Source organism: Peromyscus maniculatus, chromosome X (assembly GCF_049852395.1).
Source record: "Peromyscus maniculatus bairdii isolate BWxNUB_F1_BW_parent chromosome X, HU_Pman_BW_mat_3.1, whole genome shotgun sequence".
Classification (NCBI taxonomy): Eukaryota; Metazoa; Chordata; class Mammalia; order Rodentia; family Cricetidae; genus Peromyscus; species Peromyscus maniculatus.
Window position 1 is genome coordinate 23,509,453 of NC_134875.1, and position 21,404 is coordinate 23,530,856.

At 40.1% G+C, this 21,404-nt stretch overlaps 1 pseudogene; it reads right to left on the bottom strand.

The window, feature by feature from the left end:
* Window positions 1-20,533: 20,533 nt before the first annotated feature.
* Window positions 20,534-21,131, bottom strand: LOC102926988 (cofilin-1 pseudogene; annotated as a pseudogene).
* Window positions 21,132-21,404: the final 273 nt, after the last annotated feature.

Consider the following 21,404-nt stretch of genomic DNA (forward strand, 5'->3'; position numbering starts at 1 on the left):
CATCTCTGGACTATGCACCTATGTTTATCATCTCCTAACTTGGTTTTGGTTGTGGCCAATTCAGTGGCCAATCCTAAAAAGCTGAGAGAGGAATCTCAGAAAAATGCTATCAAACAGTGTTTCCAAAGCCAAGTGTTGTGGCTCATACTGATAATCCCAGCACGTAAGAAGCTGAGGTAGGAGGATTTCTGCAAGGCCAGGCTGGGTCACATAGTAAATCCAGGGCCAACTTGACTTGTTCTACATATGTAGACTTTTGTCTCAAGACCAAACAAACAAATAAATGGATTCCCAGCTGTGTGCCTTTCCCCTAAAGCAAAAGCCTTTCTGAATTGCCAGGGTAAATATAGCAGCCACCTGCTCACAAAGGTTCTTGTCAAGAAGGCTTTCAGTTCTGCTGGAGGGTGCTTAGTGGGTCTTACTCTTGGTAGAAGTTCTGAATGTGTGGGAGTGGAGACAATTGCTACAACTCCACTGCTCCATAGGAAAACTGTTATTCAGTGCAGACACCCAGGGCTCCTATCAGGAGATTAGAAGCTCAGTTTTGATTGTTCATTCTGCCCAGACATGAAGAGCCCACTTCTCAATGAGGCTGATGAGCATAATGAGGCTCCATACTATCTATCAAATACCTACTGCATATCACATGCTCTACTTGCCTCTTCATATAATGCTGACAGCTACTTACTGAAATTTTATTATAGCTCAGACACTCTGTGAAGTCCTTTATATACATAACCTCACTTAATCAGTATCACTTTATGAGACAGGAAAAATTACTTCCCACATCTTATACAGGCGTGTGGCTAGGCTCAAGAAAACTTAATTCATTAACCCTCAACTTCAACTTCAGGATCAAACCTAATTCTAAATCCAAAGCTCCATCTCTTTATGCTATTCTTTACTTAAAGCATTTTCTTATGGGACTTTTCAAATTTCTAGAGAAGCAGAGGAGTACCAGGAATGCCCATTTCCCCATCACTCAGAGTCAGTTGTTATCAACATTTGCTTGAACTTAATTTCCTTGCCAGTGTAAGTGCTTCAAACAAATGCATCTCAAAAAGTGAAAAAAAAACACTAACAAATAAATTGTATGATATTTCCATAATATAGGACAGTAAGGTGAAGTTCTAGGAGGTGTATTTGGGGGCCAAAGAAGCAAGGTTTTTTTCTTCTTTATTTGTTTAAAAAGCCACAACTGGCCTTGAAAGCTTGATCCACCTGCCTCTGCCTGCAAAGTGCTGAGATTAATGGTGTACAAGACCATACAGCCTCAGGTACCAGAGCTGGCAGCCATACAGTGAGGGAGTGTGAACCCTGGGTTTCACAACCAGGGCTGTCAATCCCAAGGCCTTATCTGTACCCTAACTGGATTTCTCTTCTGTAATTGAAGCTTCCTAAAGCACAGCAGTTGGGGGTGGAGGACCATGGACCTCCGAAGATAGTCAGCATGGGAAACCATTCCTGGATATTCCAATAATTAACACTGGGCACTTTTCCAATTAGGTATCCTCATAAGGTAAACAGTTTCCCTGACGTTCTTTGGACTCCACACTGCTCATCACTTGTCTCTAATCCCAGACATACCCAGTCCATACTGGTGGAAGTGAACAGTCTGGTGTCTTTATCATTGAAGAAACAAAAGGAGACTCTAACCCTTGAACTCAATGTGATTGATCCATAAATATAGTTTAAGGTCTTGCGTATGGAAGTAAAAAACCTTGGTCCTTGAGGCTTGGGAGATAGCTCAGTGGTTAAGTACTGCTCTTGCAGAGGACCTGGGTTTGGTTCCCATGACCCACATCAAGCATCTTGTAACTAACTACCTATAACTCCAATTTCAGTGGATCCATTGCTCGCTTCTGGCCTGCATGGGTGCCGGTCAGGCACATGATGCACATATGTACATGCAAATACTCACATGTACACAATAATAAAAACAGCAAAACCTTTGTCCCTGGTGTCAGGATTTTTGACCAATAGTACCAGACTTACATTTTCCACTTCCCAAAATCTTGATTCAGCTCTGGACCATTAGAAAATTATTCTCCTGTGAAATGATAAAATGGTTTGGGTCTCCAGTCTGATTTAGGCCCCCTGTACTTTATATATTGTGATCTGTAATTAATTTTTTTAAAGTTAGTATATAAAGTAATGACATTTAAAGAAAACAGCATATAAAGAAAAACAAAAAGCACACAAAAGGACATTTGCTTCTATGTCATTTGTATTGTTACATTGCAGTCTTGTCGTGATAAGGATACATTATAGAATTTTCATACATATTTATCATTTTATCTTCTTCTCTCTTTTTTCTATTCCCCAATGGCCCTTCCTCCTCTGTGCCCCATGCTCCCTCCTACCAGTTGTCTTCCTTACATAATCGCCCTTCCATTTCATATGCAATACATTTCTTATTCAAGTCCATCACTAATCAGAAGGTATACACTGTCTTTCAGGGCACTCAAGAACACATGTGTTCTGCCAACATGGTGGATGAGATATATCTGGAGCTGCAATATTTTTTGACAGCATGTTTAAAGCTTCTTTTACCTCTAACACGTGTCATCATCACACTTGTGGTACGTTTTTACTTGTCTTCATCATTTCACAGGTTTACTTTGAAGACCTCAGAGGGCAAATGACAGAGCTGAGACTCAGCCCACAGCTCTCTAGGTCTGCTGAGTGTACACAGCATTGCCCTAACAGTTAATAAGCAGATTGTTAGCATGCCAACTTTTTTTCACTCTTTGTTCCATTGACCATTTGTCTGCAGCCGAAAGTAAACTCTTTTCTAAGTCTCCTACTACAGGAGTGCAGTAGTCAAGAGCACAATGTCTGGAGCCATTCACATGTCCTACCCACTTACCTGCTGTGTGGTATGGGCTAAATGACTGATCCTAAATGTCCTCCCTTCCAATTGGAAGTTATAACAGCACCTATTCCATAGATTTGCCATGATAATTAAAGTGGTTGAAGCATGCAAAGTACTGTTTCCACTTGTAAAAGTAGTTTATTAAGTGTATGCTTTGTACTATTTGCCAAAACTACACAAAAAGCTTTTATGTAGTTTGATAAAAGCGTTTTCTTTCTTGCTATCTCACAAGTAAATCATCCCTGTGGATTTCAACTAAGTGATATTCTCTCATTCTACCTCTCAACTACCAATCAGATAAAATATGTACTACCTCTCACCTGGACTAACTTTCTAAGGATTCATTCCTGAAACTTATTTTTAAAGCAGTGACAGCTTGATTGAATTAATGGAGGAAAACATTTCTAGCATGCAAGCAATTGATTATTATTTCTAACTGGTATGTTTTATTCATTCGGTACATTTTTATGGAACGCCTACACTGTTTTCCTTGGTAACGTTTTACATTCATTGTATTCAGATAAATTACCCAGCAGTTGATCTCACCGTACCTGAAGGAAATGTTTCTACATAGTGCCCCTGAAGAAAACAGATTTCTACCTTGTGTTTGTAGCTCCAGGTTTTTATTACATTTCTTTCTTGGAGGTGGGCATGAGTGCTATGACATGTGCATGGAAGTCAGGGGACAATTTGCTGGAGCTGATTTTCTCTCCACCATGTGGATCCCTGAGATTGAACATAAGTTAGCAAGCTTGCTGACAAGCACCTTAACTTGCTGAAGCATTTTCTCAGCCCCTCTACCTTTTTTTTCTTTCACCCTAACTACAACGAGAGTATTTATTTACAACAACAATACAAGGAATTACTCCTGAACAGATGCATACAGTAGTCAATGCTCAGGACCCCAAATTCCTTGTGTGTGGAATGGAGCCTAGGCCATACATATGCACCAGCCTGCTCTCTGCATTCTCTGTAACAACTACAGTTTTCATTATTTCATCCCACTGTCACTCCATGTTCCAGGCTTTGTATGAAAAGACAATGTAATTTGTAGTTACTGTACTAAATGTTAGCAATGTGTCGTATATTTCATTTTAATCCCCAGTGACATGTTCCACAAAACCATACCATTATAAACGAAGTCCACCTACTGAGTTTATTTGCGCATTATCCTAATTCTTTAGATTAGCATCGAAGGGCCCTCAGAACCCAGCTCTGAGGAACCACATCTCAACTCTTCCACTCCAGGCACCATCCCAAGAATCCAAGATTCTCCCTCATGTTCTTGTGTGTCATTTCCCCTCTAAAGATTGAGTGCAAGCCACTCATTGCCTTATATTGTCTTCCTTCTCCTTCACACATTGCATTTTACTGTTCTTGTATCCAGCCCCCGACTCATATACAACATACACACCATACACAAACGGTTGTGGAGATCTTTCAAAAGATGTTCTTTAAGACATGATTTTAGACAGGAGCTGAAACAGCAGGCTGTTTTATGGAGAGGTGAAACATTCCACAAAGAAGCTTAGAAATTAAGTAACGCGGTTGCTTCAGAAAGTCCCGGAAACTGACCTCCTCCCTTCTAAAGGGTATGCAAGCTGTAAGGACTGTTGAGAAACACTTAGGGACAATCTGAGCTGCCTAGCAGACCCTTAGAGCTGCAGAGCTGCCTGGAAGAGGGAGACCAGCCAAGCTGCCCAAAAGAAAGACTATCTGAGCTGCCTGGAAGAGGCTCAGACCACTCTGGCTTCCTGAGACACTCTTCAGGAAGCTGTTGAGCTATCATCTGCAGGCTATGCAGTGTGCTCCAGGTTCCCAGATTTCAGGAGCTGTCACCGGTGCTGGCGTGGGTTGTGGTCATGCAGACAAAGGTGATAAAGGGTAACAGAAAGAACATATTCAGGGTGCTAAAGGAAGGCAGCCCCAGGAAGTGACGTTTAAACCAAGACATAAAATGATGAAAAGGCGGTAAACATGCAAAAAGGCAACTTGTTGTGGGAGAGAGGAAACACATTTTATGTACAGAGCAAATGTTTGTTGAAAGAATTAGAGAACGAGTGTTAGGTTTTTAAAAGAATTATTCTACCAAAAGGCTTTTATTGTAAAGGGTTGCCTGCAATGGAGTTCACCACCCCTGATGTCTATGTTTTCTACTTTGGGTTTTTTCCCTCAGCAGTCTGAGACTCCAATCTCTGTCTTTTAGGCAGTAGGCTTTGAGGTTATAGCAAGTGCTTTCAGCAGAGGGCGCCCCAAGTCAATCATCTTGTCATCCTATTTCCTGATAAGCCCAGTACAGGCAAATTTGGCTGCTTCTCAATTCAGCAACTCCTCCCTCGGAGCTTTCTTCCAGCTACAAACAGCCTGTCACAAGAGTGGCTAAGATGTTAACCCACCTGAGTTCCATACACTTGGGAAATTTTGAGTGTGGTAGGTGTAGCCATAGTTGCAAAGTAAGGTGATTTTAGTCATTTCTATGCAGTTGAACCTAAGATCCATGGTCAAGAAGATCATGTGTCCATCCGTGCTCCGAGTTTTTCTTACAAATCTTACCACCAAGTGTTGCCTTCAATTTTGTTTGTGTGTACCAGCCTTATTTCTCTTGCTGAACTATAAATACATTCCTTGGGGCTGCACATCATATGTCTTCCATTGTTTTGGCTTGCCCACAGCAGCCCCTCATGATGTATGTTGGGTTAATTTTTTCCTGTGGAAAACTGAGTAGGCATCACGGCATTAGAATTCTGACAAAACTTCAGAGGTCAAAGACAGCTCGTAGGTTGGTCTGTGTTCTTTGTGTGAGGCCCATCTGAAATGTGGCAGAAGAACAAGATGTAGATTTAGCTATAAAGACATCATGAACAGGAGAGGATTTGTGTCTGGGATTTGACAGCACATATCATAGGAGCTGGTAAACAATCTCTGTAACTAGTTGCTTTGTATCTCATGCTGAAGTTTGAAGTGTATGGTTGAGAAGAGAAGATGGACATTGATTTGTAGAAATTAAGTGTACCGTAGAACCCATAAGGACAGACCCAAACACTAGAAATTGAGAAAGCTCTGTAGGATAAATGGAAAGGTTGATCAGTCACAGGCTCAGAGCAGCAAGGTGAACCAGCAGGTTAGTGCCAAAGTGTGCGCACTGCAAACTGTTGGTGCTTCTCTGCTGCCTTCCAAATCTCTCATCTCAGTGAGTTCTTTCATGAACCACTCTAATCAGGGTTAGGGAAGTAGCTCAGTGGTAGAGTTCTTGCCTAGCATATGTAAGACTCGGAGTTTCATGCCCCATACTTCAAAACTAAGCAACAAACAAACAAACAAACAAATCATTTTAATCAAAACATACAGGCAATGTATACAGTTTAGTGTAGCTATTAGAATGCATTGCAAAGCCAGCACAAGGGCCATGACTTAAGCCTTACTCTTGGGAGCCACTATGCTCTTAAAAGTTCTTTACTTGTTTAGAGTATGAGACAATGACCAGTCTTAGCAGCTTTTCCTGGGGGTGAGGTGAAATGTTTGATTGATCCAGCCTCAGTGTACTTGAGTGAAACTCTGAAATATGTCACACTGTCACTTCCTCAGAGACATGTGTACTTGACTTCATAATGTTAATTCTATTTGGAACAGGCTAAATATTGTTTAATATTTGTGTGTATGTATGTACATGCATGTGTGTATGCATGTGCGTGTGCGTGTGCGTGTGCGTGTGCGTGTGTGTGTGTGTGTGTGTGTGTGTGTGTGTTGCTGGGGATAAAGCCTGGGGCCTCACAGCATGGTAGAAACTGCTCTACCTCGTGCTATATCTCAGTCCCGGTTGCTGTTATTTCTAATGAGCACCTTTGCTTGGGTGATTCTTATGGATGACACTTCTCAGTAAGCTTCAGGTGCTTCAACTCATTAGGAACCAGAACAGCTGTTTCAATAAATCAAGTATACAGCTGCTATTTGGTATATGTGAGCTATCTAGAGTAGTGGCTCTTGACATGTGGATTGGGACCCCCACATGGGGTCGTACGTCAGACATTTACATTACAATTCATAACTGTAGCAAAATTATAGTTATGAAGTAGCAATGAAACAATTTTAGGGTTGAGGGGTCACACAACACGAGGAACTGTATTAAAGGGTCACAGCATTAGGAAGGTTGAGAACCACTTATCTAAGAAAATAGTACCTTTTGTGAAATAATCTTTCCACATGGCCTTTAGCTGACTTTCAGGATTTCTCACTGAGTCTTAAATATAGCTAAATAGTTGAGACACTGGAGCAGTTGTGACTAAGTGAACATGAGGGTACTGGGCATGTGCACACACATGGGGATGGGGTGGGGTGGAGATTGCAAGAGATCAACAGAGAAGAAAATACAGTACAGAAACAGTATTTGACAACATGCCCTTTATTTTCTGAATTGGCAGCTGATAAGGGAGAAAAATACAAGTCAGTGGCCAACCTTTGCTAAGTTTCAGCAGAGAGAATCTTGGCTGACTGTCCCATAGCAGAGAACTTGGCAGTTCATAGATATGGCCACACGGTGGTGTAGTGACCGTGCATATGGTGTGCACTCCAGGGAAGTAATCAAAACCCTCTCAATATTCAGTATTCTTGCTTTTCCATATGGGATCTAAGCATTGAGAAGACAGCAAACATGGAAGAGAGCCAGGAAATTTGATTGTTGTGCCAAATATTATCTACAGTGTTGGAGAATGAAGAAAATCTATTTACACTCATACTTGGCTCTGGAATCCTGGTGAAGACTACCGGGTATAAAATCTGTAAATGTCAGTTAATTATGAGTTCTTCCTCACTTATACAGCAAGCTAGTAAATTGTAGGCCATATTGGTGCTTTTTTATGCAACAGATTCTGTTCCAGTCGGATGTGTTCAGTGGGCTGTGGGCTGGAATGAGACATACATTTTTCCTTCTCTAACCATGAACATTTCTCTTGCAGCCTGGATTATGAGGTTCATTTATTTTAGGTCACATAAATCCTATGCAAATTGGTAAATATATATATATATATATATATATATATATATATATATATATATATATATAACCCAGCAGCACAAAATGGATTAAGTGTCTATTTTCAGATAATTTTTTGATGTCTTGTCTGTTTGGAGTGTAACGGGGTAGACATAGATGGATTAGTATTACTGGTTAACAACATGATTATTGAAGGTAGGTATATGACCTGTAGAGCCTGGCTAAAATTTTAGAAAGGGTAGGATTTCAAGGTAATTGCAAGCTAACTTTAAGTAACTGAGGGGAAAAAAGGTAAATTCCATCTTGACTTCAACTTACTCACTGGTTAGGAAAATTAGTTGTTTTAACAGGGTGAACAAAACTAGAGGTCTAACTTTTTATATTGTTGGTTGCTTTTCTTCATGAAATGCCTTCAATAAAGATAATTTTAGTGTTATGATACATAAAAGACAAATGGCTATCATACAACAAAGGGTTAATATCCGTAAATGCAAATAACTCATATACACCAGTGAGAAAAAAAAAATAACCCGACAGGCAGATAAAACTAATTAAGGAGCAATTCACAGGAAAATATAAATAGCCAATTAACACTTGAAACTATACTCAGTCTCCCTGGCTATTGATAATAGGGAAGGGCAGAGCCAAGTAAAAGCATCCTTTCCCCTCGTCTTAGACCAGAAAGAAAGAAAGAAAATTGAAGCATAATACGAGGGTTCTTGATGGTGTAAAACCTTTGATACTAAATAAGAATAGCAATTCTGGATAGAAATTAGGCAGCCTCTAACAAAAATTATAATGTCTTTGACAAGAATTCAACTTTTAGAAATGTCTCTCCTCTTTTTTAAATACTCAATACATGTCCACATTTGTGTATACAAATATATTCAACATGCTATTGTTTATATGAGAAAAAGAGCCATTATAATTAGCTACAAACTAAATCACTCATAAATAAGCATAGGCTGTTAATACCATGCAATATGCCACTGTTAAAAGAAACAAAGCTGATGTGTGTGTGCTGGCATGAGCTGATATTGAGTATATGTAATTAAAGAAGTGGTGTGTGTGTGTGTGTGTGTGTGTGTGTGTGTGTGTGTGTGTGTGTGTGATTGTATGTGCAAATATACAGAAACGCATCTAAAAGAAAAAAAATCTGTAAACTGAAAATACAATTCTTTCTAAATCTGTGGTGGGTGTATGGATTGTCAATGTGAAGGACCATAACTGCATTTCTCTTTATATCCCTCTTTTAGAGTTCATTTTTTATTTTTAGTTTTAATTCTCATTGTGCATATTCATTGAATGAGGTTTTGTTATATAAAGACGTTTTCATACAAGTATACAATGTATGTTGAGCACCTTCCCCCCACACCTCCTTACCCTCCCCTCTCCCCACCTCTCCTGTTAGTCCTCTTTGTTTCCCTAGACAGTAATGCTTCCCTTCATACTCTTTTTTTCTATATTTTAATAATGATCAGGTGTTAATGCATTACAAAACTTAAAAACCACTTGAAAGATATCATTAGGTTTATAAAAGTTATAATTTCTCCTCTCAAAGCTTCAAATGTGCCCAAATAATCCTTAATCATAAATGCACAAAGCTAAGACCGACATGAGGTAGAATTTACAGCTACGTGCTCCTGATGGCCCTTAAGTTTGTTATTTCAGGCAAATGAGAGTGAATTAGAAGATTTTCTTGGCTGGCAGCTAGCAGCTGGCAGCTGGCAGTCACTCTCCAAGGAATCATGTCAAAGGCTGGGGTGGGCAGCGAGAGAGGTAACTAGAAAATTGTGTTTTTCTTTCCGTCAGCCTCCTTTGTTGCCTTCGCCGATTGAAGACTGTTTTGCACTTGGCTTTTCAGGTCCTTTCTCATTTCAGGGCTTTCCAAATTACATATATTTACTATTATGTGCTTTTTTAGTGCTTGTCATTAGAGCTCTGTGCTCTGGCTAGATTTGGACATTTGGAAAAGCATTTCAAGTTGCTTTCCAGGACTCTAGGGAAATCGCACCAGAGCCAATTCCATCTTTTGCTACCCTCTCCTCTTCTTTCTTTCTAAGGACTACTAATGACAGAATCTATTACGAACCCATAAAATTGCCCTGTGTTTCCCTATTGACCACCTGGGGGCTTTCTCTCCTGGCTTTTGGCTTGCTCAAAACGTTTTTACTCCTAAGTGACTTGTTCTTAATGGTCTTGATTTCAGAGTCTCCTGTATGTTCCTGTACCATGGCAGCATCCCATTAAAGTCCCATCCACATTCACCCCTTAACTATTGACCCTCACAGGAAAAGAAAAATCAAATAAAAACATGCCACGATGAATGCTATTCATTTCAGGTGATTACTCACCTTCTTTGTTGAATGGTTGCTTTAAACATATTCCTAAGGCATATTTGGCCATTTGTAGCCCAGTGTAATGTTTTACAAGCCCAGAGATTGCTACTCACACATCACCATCAGATTCTGACCTGCAGTGGTATTTGTAAATGGTATTGAAGCCTTCTCTAATAGCTCCCCTGATCTGTTCATCTCTAAAGAACTCCTTGCCAGAGACTCCTCTCCCCTGCATCACTCATTTGCTCTCTGTCCTTAACTCCCCTTGATCACATTTTGTCTGTCTCTAGGGGGTGGTACATACTAAAGTTAGTTTTCTTTCCTATACATCTCTAAATCCATTTCCTTTTGCTTTGGGGGTTGAAGGATAAAATAGTTGCCATCTATAGTGCAATCTCCACGTTAAAAGCTCCATTCCTTTATTTTCCCGTAATTAACAGGCATGTTTTATCTTTCACCCACTGAAGCATTGATGAAAATATTAACTGGTGTCAGCCTTAGGTCACAGGACTCAGTGTGCATCTCTGCCTCTGGTTCTTATTGAACTATCAAAAACTACCTTGTCAATATCATCCTCTAGCACCAATTGTGTTGGGTCTGAAACACATTTTTCAAGCTAGTTAATGAGTAGGTCATGGCCAAAAGCAGAATCAAAAGCCTTTCTAAAGTTAATACACATTATGTTGTACAGACCCTCAAATCCATTAAGTTCGTCATCTTTTCCCAGCAGAAATTAGATTGTGTCAGTGTGTGCTGTCCTTACCTGTTCCCACAACTGACTGGGGAGTTTCAGAAAAAAAATCTTGTCATCTTGTGAGTGAACCGTCTTAACATTTTCATCTCTTTGCACTATTTGAAAAGGGGTCATAGGTTCTTGTCTCTTCATTGAATCTAGAGATGAATCTCTGTACATTTGGGGATGTTCCATGAAAACATGAAAGTTCCATGACATCATTCAGATGCTCAGCATCAACAGATAGCATTCTGTATTAATTTTATGAAAGTTGAGAGTTTGGTGGCCTGTGTTACCTGGAGAGAGAGAGAGAGAGAGAGAGAGAGAGAGAGAGAGAGAGAGAGAGAGGAGAAGAAGGAGGATGAGGAGGAAAGAGATGCATTATTGTTCCTTTCTATTTAGCATCATGTTTTCAACTTCCTTCCTATACAATCACACAGCCATCCTATCTTACTGAGGCTAAACTAAAATTCCTGGGCTCAGATTATCCACTTATCGCAATTAACTAAGGTAGCTTCCAATGCAGGCATTCACCAGAGCACCAGATTACCCATTTTATCTGTATGGGTAACTGTTTCAAATCTTTCAGGAGCCAAGGAAAAAGGTATTAAAAAACAGATCCACCTTCTAATGGTCACACAGGTTGATTAGTCACAGTCCACTCCAGTTGAAGACTGTGATTGTTTTCTCCAGGACGTTGTGATTTACAAAATTCTTGGGAGTCAGAGAAAGAGTATAAAAGTTTACACATTTAGGAAAGGTTACAGAATGCTGAAAAATGTGGATGTGGATAACTGGTTGTGGTCAACTTTCCTTAGTGATCTGTATTTATTACAAAAGTAGAGAGATGTTAGAGAATCTAGAAAAATAACTCAGGCTATAAGTATATTTTAAGATGGTGGGGTACATGGAGAAGATTTTGCACAAGAATTGAGGAGATAGGCAGGGTATCAATGGACTGAGTGAAAGTCATAGAGCCAAAGACTGTAGTTAAGAGGCAGCATCAATGGCTATCATGAGGATTCTGCCATGAGCAGGATGAAGCTTGTATTAGCAAGCAGGGAATGCCTGGGAACATTTGATCCAGGTTCCCTTGGCTGGATACTAACAATCTTAGCAAATTTTACACAATACTCACTAAGGCATTTACATATCTGAAATCATTTAATCTTCATACATACTCCGTAAATGTCATCCTGAGAAACTCAGGACCCAGGGAGATTAAGTAATTTCCCCAGGTTTACATAGTAAACATTGGTGTGGTATTTGAACCCAAGTATTCTGGCAATGGGGCCATTAATATTAATGCTTTGGTGTGTCACCAGTGGGCAAAACATCAAAGCCCAGAGAAAAGAAGTAAGAGCTCTGCTTAAAATCACCTAGCAAGTTAGTATCCCAGTTGATACTGATGCTCTGCTTAGTGAGTTTTCTACCCTTCACACTGTAGCTTGTGCATTTCAAGTATTAGATATTAGTATTAGAGTGTAGAATCGAAATGCTGATGGGTAACTAACAAGAACAGACAGCTCCCTATGAAAGCTCTTATCTCTGTTACTAAAGGCAAGAATCTTAGTACTTTACATGAAGTAGAGAGGTATTATTCCCTGTTCCCTGGCTAGACAGGACACATGGCCTCATTGATGTAACTAGTAATGTTGTTCCTTATGACACCACTCCTCTTTCTCTCTTTGCTCTAAAACAAATGCAGACTTTCCCCTTATTGCTACAGCATTGTTTCCAAAAGTGAGTGATACCTATCCATCGCTGAACCTTCCCCTTCCAATGTCACCATGTACATTTCACAGATAAGAATTTAACAGTGACTAAAAAGTTAATTAGCTCCATAGCAGTGATGACCATGCACAATAACTTCAAAGTATAAATGCATTGTGCTATATGCAAGCCCTCCCTGATGATGGAAAAAGCCACAATGAGTTCGGAGAACTGAAGGCTATCCAGAGCTGCTGATGGGCATCTGGGATGGGGAAGAGAAATTGAGGCTAGAGGAATGAGCAAGGTCCAAGCCCTACAAGCCTACTCTCTGTTTTAGGAGTCTACAATTATCCTGAGAAAGGGGATGAATAAGTAGAAGAAAGAAGAAAGACAGCAGTGCCATTGTGAAGTTTCCAGAAAGAAATAATTCAAACAATGCAATTTCTCTAGCTGACTCATTCATCAAAGCAGATTCTTGAATGGGTTGTGATCATTTTCCTCAGGTTTATCATCAAATGGCTTTGATGACTTTGAACTGACCTCCCACATGAATTTTCTTTGGTACTTGATTTATTTTTAAATGTTTTTTATGTGTACCTTCTTGCATGTGTGTACTTGTTCCCTCAGAGGCCAGTGTCAGATCCTGTGGAACTGGAGTGACAGGTGCTTTTGAGCTGCCATGCAAGTGCTGGGAATCGAACCCATGTACTTTGGAAGAGCAGTAAGTACTCGTATCCGCTGATCCATCTCTCCAGCCTCATCTCACATCCAATTTTGACCTAATTCAATACATATGCTGCTGTCAAATAGATAGTCAACAGTACAGAACCAATTAATGCCTTTCCATCATCACAAATACTTCCATTGTTCCCAATTCCTTTAGGAGAACTGCACGGCATTCAAAGGCTTGTGTGACTTGCATCTTGCTTATTCATTTTCTCTTCACCATCCCAGATGCCCACCAGAGGCATTGGATAGTCTTCAGTTCTCCAAACTCTGTGTAGCTTTTCACATCTGCAGGGAGGGTTTGCATGTAGTACCATACATTTGTGTCTTGAGGTAGGAATGCATGGTCATCAGTGGCATTTGTATGGCTCCACTGAGCCTTCTTCTCAGTTTCCTTATCTGTGTGATGACCATAGTGACATTTACCTTACAGAGATTTGAAATAACATATAAGAAGCATTTAGCATTCAGCAAGTATTTAAAGACTAGGGACAAGGAGTAGAAAGAGGATGGCATTGTTGTCTGTGGGTGTTTGTGCACACCGTTTGCTCCATTGGTAAGACCCTAACATGACTCCTTGCTTACCTCTGTTTACTCTTTACAATCCTGTATGTATATTACTTCTTCTAGTGTTTGTCCAGAGTCATGTTCCTAGTCTCCTCTTTGTTTGGAATCTCCTTTGCTCTTCAGAAGTACCCTGGAGTTCACAGTCATGTAATTCCTTCACTGTCTACAACTTCAAATGTCTAAGTCATGGAAGCTGCCCCTCTGAACACAATATTGTTCTTTCTTCATTTCTGCAAAGGAATGTTTCAATGTGCTCAGATCCTAAGTCCATCTTTTACATTAAGTGCAGGTGAGCATTTCCATTTCCTTTTCGACTACTGCTTTCCATATGCAGGGATTTGCTATTAGGTGGCTCCTGTAACATATTACATTCGATTGTTAAGAACTCTGCCAAGGAATACCGGTGTTCTTTTCAAATTGGTATATTAAGGCTCAGAAAATTGAAACAACTTGACCAAAGTCATAGGTGAATACTTCTGTGGCCCCTTGATTAGAGAAGGAACACATATAGATATTTTATAGTTGAATATAGGCCAGTGGTGGTTGACAGAGATAACCATTTGGATTTAGGACCAAGAAACAACAAGAAATCAATATTCCAAACAAAGGTAGGCAAGCATCCTGGTGTTGCCACTCATCGGCTGTGTGTGAACACGATATACGTCATTTATGTCTCTGTTGCAATAGTTTCCTCATCTCTTATGTATATGGGCAACTATGTTTTCAATCCTATAGAGTTATTGAGAGAATTAAATGAGTCAATACATTTCAGGCACACAGGACAGGGTCTAGCATGTAGTAAGCACTCAATTAAATCTTAGCTACTGAGCAGGTGGTGGTGGTGCATGCCTTTAATCCCAGCACCTGGGAGGCAGAGGCAGGTGGATCTCTGAGATTGAGGCTAGCCTGGTCTACAGAGTGAGTTCTGAGACAGCCAGGGCTACACAGGTAAAACCTGTCTCAAAAAACAAAACAAAACAAAAAAATCGTAGTTATTATTACTGTCTTTGGGAAACAGGGGAAGTAGATGAAATATATTAATAACCTTATTGCTACTACTGAATCCAAAAGGGAACAATCTAAGGGACACTCATAGTTAAGTCAGGTAAGGGATCCAGACACCAGAGAGTTATGGCGACCTTGGTAGGGAGGCAGTAATTTAATTCTCAATGGTCAGAAGCCAGGCAAGAGACTAGAAGCTTAGACTGGGAGTCTAGTTCTACAGGATAAGGCTTGCCTATAGTACACTAAGCCCTGGGTTTAACTCCAGCAGAGGGAGGAAAAGGGCCACCAATAAGGTGATTGAAGTAGTGAGTGTGGTCTTATTTATTTGGGGAGAGCAGTGCTGGGAAGTAACCCAGGGCCATGCAGATGTGAGGCAAGTGCTCCACTTGCAAGTCCTAAGTCTCAAATGGTAACCAGTCTTGAGAAGCCACTTCACCATTTCATTCTTTCTCAGAGAGACCAAGCCAGCGATAATCATGCTTCAGTCTTTGGCTCAGAATTTTGAAATGGAAAATACCTCCAAAGTATTGGGAATAATATCTCAAAAGTAATACATTTGAAAAATAGAAAAGCATAGCAAGTTTAAAACATTAAATATCCATTGTTAATATTTCTGCATTTATCTTTCTAAATTTTCCTTATGCATATATAATTTTTTTACAAAATGGAAATTATACTATAAATACAGGGCTTAAAATGTGGTTTTCTTCAATTAAAAACACAGCTTGAACACTTTTTCATGCCATTAAGTTGTAATATAACCTAATTTTCATAGCTGTCAAAATCTTCTGATTGTATAACCACAGATCTTGATGAGAAGGAATAGGGGGAAGTGCCCCAGGATACTGGTGAGTTTGTGCTAGAGCCTTGGAGATACTGCATCTAGCCAGCTTTGAAAAAGGATGCTATCCAAACCCAGCTGCAGCCTCAGTAAAGTGGCTCATGACTGCGATCCTAGCCATGTAGGAGTCTAAGATGGGAGAATGACAGGTCCAAGGCCAGCCTGCACTACAGAGTGAGTTCAAGGCCAGCCTCTGCAAATTTCTGAGGCCCTGTCTCAAAACGAAATGTATGAAGAGGGCTGGGAATATAGTTCAGTGGTAGAGCACTTGCCTACTACATGTGAGATCCTGGGTTTAATCCCCAGTACCACACAATAAAATAAAAGGAAACCAAACAAGCATCTGGCAGAACAGAACACTGAAAATTGTATAATATGGCAGTGGTTTCAATGAGAACATCCCTGGTAGGCTCATGTATTTCAATGCTTAGTCCCCAGTTGGTGTTTGGAGGAGTTAGAGAGCCTCTAGGAGGTGCTGCCTTCCTGGAGGAAGGGGAAGATTGTGAGGATGTGTAGCCCCACTTTGTTCTCTCAGCTTCCTGCTCCAGCCTCCTGTGGACCTGCCTCCTCTGCCATTATCTCCTAGTCCTCTGGAAGCATAAGTGAAAACAAACTTCCTTCCTTAAGTTGCTTGTGGCCACAGTATTTTATCACAGCAACTGAAAAGCAACTAGGACAAATGTTATTTCTAACTGTCACTGTTTTTGTCTTTTACACATCTGTGTCAATATCTGTGTTACCATGGTAGTATACATAGCAGATCTCTAACTGTGAAGCACAGAATGGACCTCACAGACCTCATTTCCATGTTATGTTCAGAGATCCTCTGCCAAGTTTGAATTTCCTCCTAGACTAATTTGGTCAGGCTTCCATAGCAGCCTGAGACCATTCCCAATGTCAGGTTCTAGCCCTATTTCTCTCACATTTTTCCCATCACTGAAATCCTTCCATGTGTTACCCTATCTTGGGACTTTTGCAGGATCAACACTAACAGCAGGAACATACAAGGGGCCCAGGTCAGAGCCTGCTGTTATGTCCGTCTGCCAGCTACATAGAATCACAGTAGCAGGACATCACCCATAGCAGTCCTGAAACACTCTGGATGCTGGTCAACCTGTACTTGGCAGGAGATATTAGGCCTAGCTAAATTAAACCCACTTCTTGGAAACTGAAGGTTAAGGCTATGTAGTAAAGAAAAGCATTTAAAATTATAAATGTTCTCTATCTCTTATGGTCTATGAAACTCCAAGGCCAACTTTACTGGTGACCCTAAAGATATGTAGCATGAGTCAGCCTGTTTTTGGCCAAACTACTGCCATCAATAATAGCAATGGTTCTATTGATAATAATATTATGAACTAATATTTATCAAACAATTTATTCTAGGTACTATGCTAAGCTCCATACATAGATCATACTGTATGGGAGTTTGTGGAGTTCATTGTGTTTCTTTTTCCCAGGGCAGTAGAGTTGCAGAAGGTCAAATAACTAATTAGTAGTAGCAATCAAAGTCAAATGAATCTGATTTTACAACTTCTATTCTTAGCTATAAGGATCAGCACACCTGGAATGCCCTCAAGCCAGCTTTACTTCTGCCAATGATGTGTCTATGTCAGGACCTCATGTATCCCGAATCTTAAAGAGTCTTATTAATAAAATCAAACCTGAAGCCAGGTATTGGGGTGAATGCTGGAAGATCAGAGAAGCAGAACAAGCCACAGCCACCTCACCTCGCTAGTTTCTCAGCTGATCCTGTTTCCTCAGACTGAAAGTCTCTGAGTCCTCATCCAGAGTGAATCTCAGATGAACTGCTGTTAAAAGCCTAAAAGCTTAACCAGGTTAGTTCCTGGTTTTCATGCCTTTTGTACCTTTCTGCTTTCTGCCATTACTTCCTGGGATTAAAAGCTCACTTCCTGGGATTAAAGGTGTGAGTCACCATGCCTGGCTATTTCCAATGTGGCTTTAAACTCACAGAGATCCGGATGGATTTCTGTCTCCAAAGTGATAGGATTAAAGGCCTGTGTGCCACTATTTTCTGGCCTCTATATCTAGTGACTGTTCTGTTCTCTGACCCCGAAAAAGTTTATTATAGGGTGCACAATATTTTGGGGAACATAATATCACCACATTTACCCTTTTTTGTCTAAAATTTAAAAAGGTTATAACTAATACAAGAAAAACTATATCCAATAAGTATATACAATATATACAGTCAAGAATTACATTAATGATGTTTAGTCCATTAACATTTGACAGATTTAGACAAAAACTCCATTATATATATTAAAAATGTCCAGTCCATTAACATTGGATAAACTCAGACAAAAAAAATTTTCATTACTTATGCTATGTAAAACAAGTAGTTCCTTTTTAAAAGTAGATTCAATAATTGGCCTTTTTATCATATCCATAGTCTATCTTTTTTCTTTTCATAATAGATTCAATAATCTACCTTTTGTCATTTTTATATCTTCCCCTTTTTCTTTTTAGAGTAGATTCAATGATCTACCCATTTGTCCTATTATTTCTTTATCTTTTTTCTCAGAGTAGATTCAATGATCTACCTCATATCTATATTCTCTTTTTTCTTTTTCTTTTTTTAAACAAAAACTCTGAATCTAATCTCCTTGTTCAGCTTTTTTTCTTGACCATTAACAATTAACAACTTGTAACCAAGCATCATAAACAATGACAATATCCATAACTCATTAAACAACCAAAAACCTCCCATCCCACCTCTTGGGAATGTGGGCGTCGTTTTCTTAAAATTACTTCCTGCTTTCTGGGGGTGAAGATATCTTTAGGGGACCCTGAAAAGAAAATTTTTGGGTTAATTGTCAAGTCCTTGTTCAAATCAAACCTTTATCAGTTTTAATGGTATCCACAGCTTTTCTTCTCTTGTAGAAACAAAAGCAAAATCTCATTTCCAAGTAACACATATCCTGGTTTCCATTCTGAGGTCGGCACATCCTTAAAGTATATAGGCTGATTTAATTCTGTAGGTTTTTCTATTATCCAATGTCTCTCTGCACCTGTTGTTCCTTTCTCATTAGCATTGAGAAAATTCAAAGTTAATAGAGCATTATGCAGTCTATTTCTGGGGAGTTTTGTTACCCCTTTCTGTTTATTTAGCATATCCTTTAGAGTTCTGTTTGATCTTTCTATAACTGCTTGGCCTGTAGGATTATGTGGTATACCTGTAATATACTTTATATTGTAATAAGCAAAAAACTGTTTCATTTTAACAGAGACATATGATAGAGCATTGTCAGTTTTAATTTATGCAGGTATATCCATGATAGCCATAACTTCTAGCAAGTGAGTGACTACAGAATCAGCTTTTTCAGAACTCAAAGCAGTTGCCCATTGAAATCCTGAATAAGCATCAATGGTATGGTGCACATATTTCAATTTTCCAAATTCTGCAAAGTGAAACACATCCATCTGCCAGATTTCATTCCTCTGAGTACCCTTTGGGTTACATCCTGCTGGTGATGGCGTCTGATTGTAAAAGGAACAAATAGGACATTTCCTTACAATTTCCCTGGCTTGTTGCCAGATTACAGAAAAATCCTTTTTTAAACCTTTACTATTGACATGATTTTTAAATGAAATTCTGAGGCCTCCTGCACATTTCCTACATTTTCTATCAATAATTTATCAATCTCATCATTACCTTGTGCTAGAGAGCCTGGCAGAACCGTATGGGATCTGATGTGAGTTATTTATAAAGGATGACTCCTTTTCCTGATTGTATCTTGTAGCTGAATAAATAGTGAAGTTAATTCTGACTCATCAGGGATAAATTCTGCAGTCTCAATATGTAATACCACTCTTTCAGCATACTGAGAGTCAGGAACTATTGTTGAGAGGTCCTGAAAAATCCATTAATACCAACAGAATAGCATACAATTCTGATTTTTGAACTGAATTATAAGGACTTTGAACCACTTTACTTAAATTTTCTGATTTGTAACCTGCCTTTCCTTGTTTGTTTGCATCTGTATAAAATGTACGAACTCCAGATATGGTTTTTACCTGTACAGTTCGAGGCAAAATCCAATCAGCTCTCTTTATAAGATCAATTCTATTGCTTTTGGGATATGTGCTGTTAATTTTTCCCAAAAAATTACTGCAAGCTCTTTGCCAAGGTTCACTTTCTGCCCATAATTTTTCAATGTCCTCCTTAGTTAAAGGTACGACAATTTCTGCTGGGTCTATTCCTGCTAATTGACGAAGTCTCAATTTTCCTTTCCAAATCAAGTCAGAGATTTTTTCCACATAAGTTTTTAATTTTTTTTAGCCTTTTTATTTTATTTTATTTTATTTTATTGAAGGTCCCTTACTGGTCCTGCTTCCATGAGTGGCCAAGAACAAGGGGAAGGGGAGGCAACCAGCTGGTGCAGGGAGGGTCATTTCCACATTTCATTTACACACAGAACTAAACAGACAAGCACAGAGTCACTATTGTGGTTAGAAGTTGGCAGCATGGGATGGGGGGGGGTGATGAGGGGGATGAGGAGTAGGGGTGTCTTAAAAAAAAAAGCAGGCTATTCCCAAACTGGGTGCCTGGGAAGGGACTTGGTCTGCTTTAACTCAAGAGGAATCAGAAGATAAAAGCAGTTTGGGAAGGCCAGAAGCGTCAGGGTGGAGGGAGGAGGACGGTCGGGGGGGGGGCATTTGGCAACTGGGGTGAAGGGATTACCCTCCCCCTGCTGGGATCCCCCCAGCCCCTCCTGTCTGGCAGGGAAGAGGAAGCCTGCAACACCCATGAGCAGGTCTGGGGCTACTAGATGCTCCAGGAAGGGGGCTGGAGGTGGCTCACAAAGGCTTGCCCTCCAGAGAGATCACAGCGCTGCCACCTAGTTTTTCTGCCAGGGTGTAGCGGTCCTTGACTTCCTCGTAGCAGTTGGCTTGCAATTCATGCTTGATTCCTGTCAGCTTCTTCTTGATGGCATCCTTGGAGCTGGCATAGATCATTTTTGCTCTTAAGGGGTGCACTCTCAGGGGCCCAGAAGATGAACACCAGGTCCTCCTTCTTGCTCTCCTTGGTCTCGTAGGTTGCATCATAGAGAGCATAGCGGCAGTCCTTGTCTGGCAGCATCTTGACAAAAATGGTGTAGGGGTTGTCCACAGTTTGTCCCACATCTCCTACCAGAATCTCCTTGCCCTCCTCCAGGATGATGTTCTTCTTGTCCTCACTCAGGCAGAAGAGCACTGCCTTCTTACGTTTCTTCACTTCTTCTGGCATTGAAGACTTGCACACTTTCATGTCATTGAACACCTTGATGACACCATCAGAGACAGCCACACCAGAGGCCATATTTCCAGAAGCGAAAGGGAGACATGGAGAACTACAGAAGAACTGAGCCACCGCCGCAGCTGCTGCTGGGATCCGACCACAAGTTTTTAATTTTTTATTCTGTTTATTTGGTAAAATATCCATTCCAATATAATATCTTCCCTCTGCATTAAAATTCCTGTAGGAGAATGCCTAGAGGGTAAAATAACCAAAATGCAAGCCAGCTTTGGATTGATATGATCCATGTGTCCTTCATGTACTTTCTTTTTTACCAAGGCCAATTCTTTCTCAGCTGCCAGGCTAGCTCAGTCTG